The sequence below is a fragment of the Ixodes scapularis genome, unplaced genomic scaffold (assembly GCF_016920785.2).
Source record: "Ixodes scapularis isolate PalLabHiFi unplaced genomic scaffold, ASM1692078v2 PGA_scaffold1__304_contigs__length_218370807, whole genome shotgun sequence".
Taxonomy (NCBI): domain Eukaryota; kingdom Metazoa; phylum Arthropoda; class Arachnida; order Ixodida; family Ixodidae; genus Ixodes; species Ixodes scapularis.
In genome coordinates, this window is record NW_024609846.1 from 118,039,556 (window position 1) to 118,050,472 (window position 10,917).

The window sequence follows — 10,917 nt, forward strand, 5'->3', positions numbered from 1 at the left end:
TGTTCCGGCGTGGTCTAGTGGCTAGGATACCTGGCTTTCACCCAGGAGGCCCGGGTTCGATTCCCGGCGTCGGAAGGGCTGGGTCTCATGGTGTAACGGTTAGCACTCTGGACTCTGAGTCCAGCAATCCGAGTTCAAATTTCGGTGACACCTCTTTTTTATGAGCTCATTTGAGCTATTTGGTGCCGATGCGGATATATAGCAAATGTATTTTAGGTGTTCTTGTTCCGGCGTGGTCTAGTGGATTCCACTTCCGGACGCGATAGCGAACGGACGTGTCATCATGTGCTCCGTCGGAGCGGTATCAGCGGCCCACGGCCGCGGTAACAGGAACACGGAATTTGATGCCCAGGAGTATCAAGTTATTTTGCCACAACTTCCTACAGGTACGACAGTTTTGAATACTGTTTTTTTACACGCTGACGTGAGAGGAAGGCCCTTCCGCCTGGAACATTTCCGCGACGCCCTGGATGGTGTGGGGCTGTTTTCCGAGGTAATTGCCCTGGGGGCCTACCAATACAACCATGTGTGGGCGGTCACCTTCAGGAATGTCGAAGGGAAAAAGAAGCTGCTCGCCGCAGGTGAGCTCCGCGTCAAGGAGGGCCGGTGCATCGTGGTCGACCCGAGCAACCAGGATACACGATTGAAGCTCCATTGGCTGCTTCACTTCGTTCCTGACGACGAGGTGCATTTGGCCCTGGCGCCCTATGGAAAGGTCACAGAAGTCACCAGGGACCGATGGCGCGCTCAAGGTTGCGCCGGCGTGTCGTCGACGACGCGGTCGGTGTCTCTGAGGCTCAAGGCAGGAGTCACGGTGGACGCCCTCCCTCACCAACTGCGAGTCGCCGGGGACCTGGCTCTTGTGGTAGTTCCGGGCAGGGCGCCGCTTTGTCTACGGTGCCGTGGTAAAGGCCACATACGGCGTGAGTGTCGTGTGCCGCGTTGTGCACTCTGCCGACGATTTGGCCACGAGGAAAGCCAGTGCGTCAGGACTTACGCGACCGTTACGGGGCCCGTGGAGAATGAGGACGCGTCCGAGCACCTGATGGACGCGACCGAGTCCGAAGACGCTGCCGACGGAGCTGGGGGACCACCACTCCCAGAGGCACTGCCCCCGCACAGTGCCGAGGACAGGAATGGCATCCGGAGCGTCGTCGAGAACCGTCCTCTACCTCAAGCGCGGGCTGCGGGTGACGTGTCTGCAGCGGAAGACGTATCCATGACCCACAGCTCGGTGCCTGTGGCGACGCCCAACAAGGAGCCGGAGGACTGGAGCCGCGACGAGGCAAGATCCAGCGGCGCAGTCGCCAAGCGGGCTCGCGAGGAAGGCGTCTTCAAAGGACTGAACACCAGCGCGGTTCTCCCCGAGGAGCCACCTCCAAAAGCGGCGTCGGTGCGACGAGTGAGCTTCAAGCCCAAACCGAACGTTCCGACAGAGCGACGTCCAACGGCGACATCACCACCTTAGGTGTGATGGCCCGGGCTCCGAGCGGCAACTCGTTTCGAGCTCGAGACGGACGGCACTGGAGAGGACGAGAGCCCCGAGTTGGTTCGTTGAGGACCTGGCAGACGCGGTCGGTGGGTTCTTTGGGATATCCTGACTACCGGCGAGGCACCCGGTTCATTAGTACTTTGTCTTTGCAGCAAAGCCAAGTTAGGCACCATGCGGCCCGTTTGATCTAATTCATGGCAGTAAGGCTTGAAACAGCTCTTCGTGTAGCCACGCTGAACGTGAGAGGTCTGTCAGCAAGGCGCCGACAGTATCAACTCAGTCGCCTCCTCCTGGAAGACGACTTGGACGTAGTTGCTGTTCAAGAAACAAAAGTGGAAAGCCAAGAGCAAACGGACCGCATGGTGCAACCTTTCAAATCACGATACAATGTATGTGTATGCCACACGGTTGGGTCATCTGGGGGTTGCGCTCTTTTTCTCCGTAATTCTTTAGGCATATTAGTAGAAACCGTCGTTGTTTGCGATACGGGACGTTTAATTGTTTGTGACTTTTCATTTTCTGGCTACCGGTGGCGGGTAGTCTGCGTGTACGCGCCAAATCGGGAGTGTGATCGAAGATTTTTTTTTGAGCGCGTTGCTTCTTACCTACATTCTGAAAGAATTGTTACATTGTTGGGGGATTTTAATTGTGTATGCGCCGCTGAAGATAGAGTACGTAATTTGCCTGTGCGGGATCAGAGCGCTCTTTTATTGAATTCTCTAGTGCAAGAGTGCGGCCTGGAAGACGTCGGCCTTTTTTTGTCTAGTTCTTTTGTTCCCCGATTCACGCATTTTCAACGAGATAGTCACGCGCGATTAGATAGAGCGTATGTTTCAGCGGGCCTGGTTCCTCTGTGTGAGAACTACGAGGTCAAGCACGTATCTTTTAGTGACCACAGTTTAGTTGCTTTCACAATTGGGAGAAAAGAAACAAAATCGCGGTTTAACTGGGAACTGTGGAAACTCAATGACAAGATGCTGAAAGATGAAACTTTCGTTGACGTAGTAAAGAAAAGTCTTAGAAACCTGCTTGCTGTCGAGTCGAGAGGTTTTGTCGAACTGTGGGAGAATTTTAAAGATGAAGTTAAAATCAACGCGATTGAAAGATCATGTATTTTACGCCGTCTGGAAAAAGAAAAGGAAAAGGAACTACAGTGGAAGCTAGATTTTCTTGCAAGCGTAGAAAGTGCGCGACCCGGTGCGTTTATTAAAGAAATAAAAGAAGTAAAGAGTAAATTAGAGCTTATTGACATCGAAAGATACAGAGGGGCTGCGATAAGGGCCCGCGCTGAACGAATCTTTTTAGGAGAAACGCCGACTAAGCGCTCGCTTGGCGACGATAAGAGGTATGCGACGCAAAACGAAATGAACGAGATACAGTACGGGACCACGGTTACTCGGGACCGAAAGATAATCGAGCGTGCTTTCGTAGATTACTATCGGGACCTGGTGGGACGTCGGAGACAAAGAGACAGAGGATTTGATAACGTTTTTTTAAACCTCATGCCAAAGTTAGACGACGACGTTAAAGATCGCCTGGAAGCACCGATCAGTGTGAGGGAAATAGAAAGGGCAAATGACGAGCTGGGTTCGGGAAAATCGCCTGGTCCTGATGGCTTAGGTGCAGCTTTCTACAAGACTTTCAAAGTCGATGTGGCCGAAGCCCTGCACCGCGTGATAATGGAAGCATACGAAAGAAAAGTATTGCCCCCATCTTTTCGCCAAACGCATATAGTACTAATTTTAAAGAGTGATGACCCCGCGAAACTGCTATCCGTTAAGTCGTATCGACCAATTAGCCTTACAAATGTGGACTATAAAATCTTTATGAAAGTCTTAGCGAGAAGACTGCAAGGCGTAATAACCTCCATCATTGGGACTCATCAAACATGTGGCATTAAGGGGAGAACGATTGTCACCAACATACACATTGCTAGAAGCATCTTAGAATGTTGCGATGTATTTGAAAAACGCGTGGCTATGATGCAGCTTGACTTTGACAAAGCTTTTGATAGGATAGCACACGATGCTTTTTTTTTTGCATTTTAGATCAAGTAAACGTTGGCTGTGTACTCTTAGAAGGAGTTAGAATGTCTTACGCTGAGTGTTTCGCGAGCATTATTGTAAATAAGCGCGTTAGTGAAAGTTTTCAAGTTCTCTCCTCTGTCAGGCAAGGGTGTCCTTTATCACCCTTGTTGTTCGCTCTTTATCTGGAACCTTTTTGTTTAAAGCTGTTATTCAACGAGAAAATCCGCGGCTTTGGGCTGTTGAACAGCGAAGAAAAGGTTCTTTCGTACGCAGATGATATCGCTGTGTTCTGCGACGATAAGGAAAGCATAAATGAAGTGGTTAAGGATGCCCTTGAATTTTGTAAATTTTCCGGGAGTCTCATCAATTGGGACAAATGTGTGGGCTTCTGGCATGGTAGTTGGGATACCACACCGGCTGGTTTCGAAAGAATGCACTGGACTTGTTCGCCGGTTAAGTACCTCGGAGTGCCTCTTCAGCATTACAAAGATACGACTGAGTATTGGAGAGAAGAAGTTGAGCAGGTTCGCGCTAAAACGCTTAAGTGGGGAGGCTTGAATCTCTCAATTCTTGTTCGTTCTACTGTGTGTAACATTTTTCTTGTGGCTAAAGTGTGGTATGTTCTCCAGGCACTGTGGATGTCTAGGGCCAATATTCAAAAGTTGCATAGAGTATTCGCGGTTTTTGTGTGGGGCTCGGGATGGGAGCGAACCAGTCGCACAAACTTATTTCGCTCTGTGAAAAGTGGGGGGCTTGGTTTGGTTCATTCGTTTCTTAGGCAGATTGTGTCTCGATTTCTTTTTCTACGGGACCAGAGAGTTGAATTTTTGCGGACTATGTTACAAGTTAGATTGTGTGATACGTTGCCTGAATTTGGTGTCTCAGCGAGCAGCATTAGGTGCTGGAGTGCGCGGGGTTTTTTGCTCGAAGTTATTAGATCTTTTCAGTTTCTGAAGGTGCGCTTCTCGCTTCAGTATCTAAGCGAGGTCACAAACAAGCGCTTGTATAAAGATCTTGTCGATATTGTTTTGCCTGTGCCCTTTTACCGTTCCATATACCGTGAGGGCCACGGCCAAGATGTGCTCAAAAGGGTAAAAAAGATGCCAGTACGTCCAGCAGTGAAATCCTTCTTTTTTCAACTTCATAGTGGGACGCTACCCGTTAAGCCCTGGCTTCAAGACAGAGGTATATTTGTGCCCTGGTCGGTTGATTGTCTTTTGTGCAGGAAGCCCGAAACTGTAGACCATATTTTCCTCGACTGCTGGGACGCAGTGTTTCACTGGGATATCATGCAGCGTACTTTGAAAAAGAGCCTCCCAGTGTCGGCGTATGGTATCCGGTTTCTTTGTGTCGAACGGGACGGGGGTGTGCCCTATGACACGATAATGGTCTTGGCCCTGCATAGTATATAGAAGTCGAGGATGGCAGTTCGCCATGCTGACGTGGACGCTCGCCCAGTTCGTGACTACTTTATTAGGGAGTTTTCGTAGACCGCGCTGCTTCCTCCGCTAAGCGTTCCGCAACGAAGAAGTTGATACTGCGCCTGCGCGCCGATAGCCTTGACTGTGGAGTTCCCGCTATCGTAGCGGGTTGCGGAGGGCCTTGCGGGACGGCACAAACGATCTACGAAAACTCCCTATTGAGAGTATTGTTCACCTACGGGAAGTGTACAGAGCGCAGAGCGAGCAGCCTGACTGGCTGTCAGCTCTGGACGGATTGGTCGCACTGAAGGAATTTTAACCTAATCGCGCCGGGACAGCGCTTGCCGGACGCTTTTAATCGTTAATCCCCGTCCAGTATTGTATGTTTTCCTGCCAAGCCGGTAATAAATAAAAAAAAAAGGCGTGGTCCAGTGGCTAGGATACCTGGCTTTCACCCAGGAGGCCCGGGTTCGATTCCCGGCGTCGGAAGGGCTGGGTCTCATAATGTAACGGTTAGCATTCTGAATCCAGCAATGCGAGTTCAAATCTCGGTAAGACCTCTTTTTTTATGAGGGCTACTTTGATGCGCCCCCAAATGTTTTCGATAAAATTCAGATCGGCTCCTTTTGGGGGCCGAGGCAACTTCGCCAGGCAGAGCTCCTCGAAGAGATACGGCCGTGACAACGCATTTTCCACTTCGGCGCTTTCTTGAAATGCACTGAAATGCATGTTAGCTGAAAACGTGAACATTGGGCTACACGGCACACACATCGAGATGGTGCTTCCGTCGGCCAATATTTTCGCCAGCAGACGGCCGGAAGAGCGCAGCGGCGCAGTGAGCGCAAGTGAGAATTTATCTCGGCCTCAGAATGCGGCAGGCGGCGCAGGTAGTACCGTGCACAGGCCGGAGCGCTGTTTCAGCTCATATTGTCCACGATAGTACCAGCTGAGCCGCCTTTTACACTCTAAGAAAAAATGGAGGAAAAAAGTAGCAACGGCGCGTCTTCCTCCCTTCTACTGGCGCGCCCCCAAGCGGACACCAGAAAAGGGGAGGAACAAAACGTTTTTCTCCTTCTCCAGGCAGACGGCAGCGAGCTTTCGCCCTACCGACTCATCTCCTTTCGGTTTCGTTTTTTGAGCAGGTCGCGCACGTTGTTTAATAAATAGCTGTTGAGTTGATTGAGCTTCAGCAGCAACGAAGGCCGCCTGTAATTACGTGACCCAATGCAAAAAGACCATAGAGGAACTTTGGAACAAAAGAGACAGAACCGGGGGAGTCTCGGCAGAGCAAGTACAAGCGATCGTGGAGACGACCGTTCAGCGGGCGATCCAGGGACTTCAAGAATTCTTCACCAGCCAACTGATGCAGCTGACATGCAGGGTCACCGAGCTGGAGAAATTAGGAAAGACTCTTGAGCAAAACCAAGAGAGCCTCTTCAGGCAGTTCGTCTCGAAGCGGAGAAAAACGGGCGAGCCTCTATGGGACGCAGAAATTTCGGACGCAGAATCATGCGCAAGTCAGCAAAGCCAGGTTTGAAAGTGTGGCAGTGGAACTGCAGGGGGATGGGTCGGAAAGAGGCGAGCCTTAGCCTGAGGGTGTCGCTTGAACCCAATCCCCCGGCGGTGATACTGCTGCAGGAGCCGGGCAAGAAACCAGTGAAGATCAAAGACTATGCTACAATTGAGGGCGACCAATACGTCGCGACGCTTGTGCACAAGACCTACGCAGCCACGAGACTAGACTTGGATGGCTGTGAGGTGTCGTGCTGTCACATTGTGATCATCCCAGTGAAAAAAGGGAATCGGGGTGTACATGTGGTGAACGTGTATGGAAATCCAAAGAACCATAAGACGGACTACAGGCGGCTCATCGCGAAGGTGGTCAAGGAGGCGGGGAAGGACCCGGTGGTAATTGCGGGAGACTTCAACGCCCCTCACCCGGGATGGGGTTACAAGTACGTTTCTCCGAAAGGCAGAAGACTGGCGGAAAGCATCAACCAGGAACGCCTAACATTGCTTACTGAGGTTGATCAGCCAACCAGGACGGGCACGAGCTCATGCAGAGACACCTGTCCGGACCTGACGCTTGTCAAGAACGTGGTGAACGCTGAGTGGACTAACCTCATGGAGCAACTCGGTAGCAATCATTGTATCCTCGAAACGACTATTCACGAGTCCGGATACACAAGAAAGACGGGAAAGGCAAGAATAACGGATTGGGACCGATGGCGAAAACAGAGGGAAAGGTGCAGCTAGCATCGAGAACATCGAGGATTGGTCTTCGGAGGTGATCGCCAGTGTCAAGCCTTTCGTGGCTGAAGTTGAACTCTCAGAAAAGACCCCAGCAGTGGACACGCGTCTGCTTCATCTTTGGGAAGCACGACGCGGGCTGACCAGGAGATGGAAGAAACAACGCTACAACAAGAAGCTGAGGAAGAGGATTCAAGCACTCACAAAGCTGGCCGAGGACTATGCGGTGGACTTGGCTAGGAAGAACTGGTATGGCTTGTGTGACTCTATACGGGGAAGCCTAGGCACGGCTCAGGCATGGAGGATGCTTAGGGCCTTAATCGATCCGAGTAGGGCAAAGGCGGTGACGGGCGGCCGTTTAGCGGAACTGATACATAAGTTACCCGGGGACCGCAAGCAGGTCATGGATCGGCTGGCGGAAAGGTATTTGTGTTTGGAATCAACAGGAGAAATCGTGTAGTATGAAGGGCAGGAAAACCCTGAATTAGACAGGCCAATTACGGTCGCGGAGTTGGAGTATGAGCTCGGGGTTATGAGGAAGGGCGCAGCACCCGGACCGGACTCCCTCACAGCGAAACTCCTCTACAACTTAGGGGAAGGGGACCTGAAAGAGCTGGTACGCCATTTCAACGAACATTTCTGGGAGCGCGGGCTTACTCCAGATAGTTGGAAGGTTGCTGACATTCGCTTCATTCCAAAACCCAAAAAGGAGCTCAAGCTAGAAAATCTGCGGCCGATTTCGCTTACATCTTGCCTGGGCAAGGCGTTCGAACGAGTCATAAACTCCAGGGTTATGAAGTATCTAGACAAGGAACAACTCCTTCCGAACACGCAGTTCGGGTTCAGACCTCACACATCGACGCAGGACATACTCTTGTGGATATATAAGGATATATTGGAGAATCCGAGGAGCGGCCAAACCAGATGCCTTCTAGCTTTACACTTGAAAGGCGCGTTTGATAATGTTTCGCACGAAAGCATATTTAGGGGTCTCAGCACAGTTAACTGCGGGAGAAGAACCTTCGAATATGTCCGCAGTTTCGTGACGGACAGGACAGCCACGTTGACGTTAAGAAGTATGCAATCTGGGACATACAGACTGGGTTCCAGGGGTACGCCGCAAGGGGCAGTACTTTCCCCGTTGCTGTTCAACCCTGCGCTGCGGGGTCTACCAGAAGCGCTGAGGGCGGTTCCGAACGTGGAGCATGCCATCTACGCGGATGACATCACCCTGTGGTGCAGGGAGGGCAGTGACGCGGAAATAGAAGAGAAGCTTCAGGCGGCGGCGGATATCGTTGGAGAGTACGTTATGAGATGCGGGCTTAAGTGCGCCCCGGAGAAATCTGAGCTTCTTGTCTTCCGAAACCCTCGCGATAAGCTAGTCGATCACATTGTCGTGGTCATAGATGGGGTCCGGGTCCCAAAACCAGCGGAGGTTCGGTTTCTGGGCCAGCTTCTAGAACAGGGGAGGGGGAACAAGTCGACTATCGACAGACTGGACGCCATGACCACGCAGGTGTGCGGTATGATGAGGCGAATTAGGAACCGTAGACACGGTATAAAGGAGAAAGATGCAATACAGTTGGTCCAGGCCTTCAATATTGCCAGACTGACGTACGGCACTCCGTACCTGAACTTGAACAAGGCGGAGATGCAAAAGCTAAACGTACTGATAAGGAGAGCGTACAAAAAGGCGCTGGGGCTACCGGAGCGTACGGCGACCGAGAAACTGCTTAAACTTGGGGTGCATAACACCATAGAAGAACTTCATGAAGCTCAACTAGTGTCACAGCTGAAGCGACTCTCTTCCACAGTGAATGGAGCGTGGCTTCTGGACAAACTGGGAATGGCAGTACCCGGCGGTTCTCACGGGCCCGGAGACGCGGGGGAAGAGCTGCCGGCTGAGACCCGGCAGAGATTCACGATCAGTAGAATCCCCCGCAACATGCACCCGGATAGGAATGCGGAACGGAGACAAGCGCGAGCGGTGGCCCTAGCGCGTTCCTGGGACAGCAGAGAGGGAACCCTGTACGTGGATGGGGCCGGTCCGGTGCTGGGGGTGGCTGCAATAGCGGTGGCCAGTGCGCGAAGGCAGATCAGACGCGTCGCCTCCATACGAGCGCAGACGGTTGAACAAGTGGAGGAGGCGGCCATAGCATTGGCGGTGGTTTGCAATCCTCGTGCGACGATAATTTCGGATTCACAAAGAGCTTGTCAAAACTTTGCGCGAGGGGTCGTGGGTCAACCAGCTCTAAGGCTCCTCCGCAAAACCGCAGTAGAGGGAGTACATCTGATCTGGACCCCCGGCCATATGGGGCAAGTCGGAAACGAGGCGGCGAATGCTGCGGCCCGAGGCGCGTTATACCGGGACTCGGTTCTGCCCCAGAGGGATCTGGACAGTGCGCTCACTTACAGTGAGGCCTTAAAGGCTCTACGAACACATAGGGCAGAAGATCCTGGGCCGGCCAAAGGTCTCAGCAAAGAAGAAGAGTTCACGTGGAGACGACTTTAGACGGACACGTTCGTCACACCGATCCAGTTACATCTGTGGTACCCAGAGCGGTACGCCACGGCGGACTGTCCCTTCTGTGGTGAGCCCTGGGTCGACGTTTATCACGTTGTCTGGGCATGCAAGAACCTCCCAGGACTGGCTCCAGTCGAGGAGCCCAAACTCGAGGAGTGGGAAGCGGGACTCAAGTACGCGACGGCTAGCGAGCAGAGACTGCTCGTGGCCCGAGCACTCCGAGTTCACTCCGCACTTGGAGCCCCGGAATAGGGGCACACAACCACTCTCTCCTTTTTCTTCCCCTTTCTCCTCTTCCCTTTCCTAAATCGTTCAACTCAATAAAGTTTTTCAACAACAACAACGTCTTCTAGTCTAAACGTGCAGAAAATTTCACGTGCATTGACGTTTTTATCACTAATTTTATCAAATGAGCAACGAAGCCGCTAGAAATAGCGAAGTTCCGGAGCAGTGCCAGCAGCACCACGTACACTGGGTAAGGTGGCCGTCTCCGGATTGCGGGACTCACGCGGCACGGAACTATACAGTAGCGAAACCACGCGGAACTGTGTCGACGTTTTCGACGTTATTGAAATCGCAGGAACTGCGTCCAAGACAAGCAGAGACAGGCAGGTTTTGCTGCCGGCTGCCTGGGTGCCTTCCGTGCTGAGTTCGGTTCTGTTGTCCGATGCCGAGTGCAACCGGCGTTCAACGTGGTTCTGTATTTGTTCGTGCCAGCAACATAGCAGCAACATCGTGATGGCAGTGTTGTGGGTTGTGAACAGAAGACTGGAATTATCGCCGATGTGACCGTGTGTTCGCGTATCAGTGGTGTAACAACAAGATGAGATGACGTAAACTGTCGGGCATTGATGCCGCTGGTCGGACGGTGATCGCAGGGGGCGGGGTGTCGCAGGTTGACATTCCGCTTTACAGGAAAAACTTTAAGGCCACTTAAGGGATTAGGTGCCATCGATCGACGTGCGGATAGTCATGTTGGAACGCTGGTCTGAAGATTAAGCACCTATCGTACAGTGGCCAATTTGACTGTCGGTTGTCTCCTTCCCAAGAGCGATTGCGCTCTGGGGAAAGGACTGAACAGTACGAAATTATGACGGAAAGTACGTATAATGACAGTGTGGAAGTTTAGTATTAAAAAAGAATAGGTAAAATCGAGGAAAAAACAAAAAAACAAAAACAAGCTATGTTTATTTTGCTGTTTAG

At 51.9% G+C, this 10,917-nt stretch overlaps 1 non-coding gene across 1 annotated transcript; it reads left to right on the forward strand.

The window, feature by feature from the left end:
• Positions 1-3: 3 nt before the first annotated feature.
• Trnae-uuc lies at positions 4-75 on the forward strand. Its single transcript has one exon. It is a non-coding gene; the product is annotated as a tRNA-Glu (tRNA).
• The last annotated feature ends 10,842 nt before the right edge of the window (positions 76-10,917 follow it).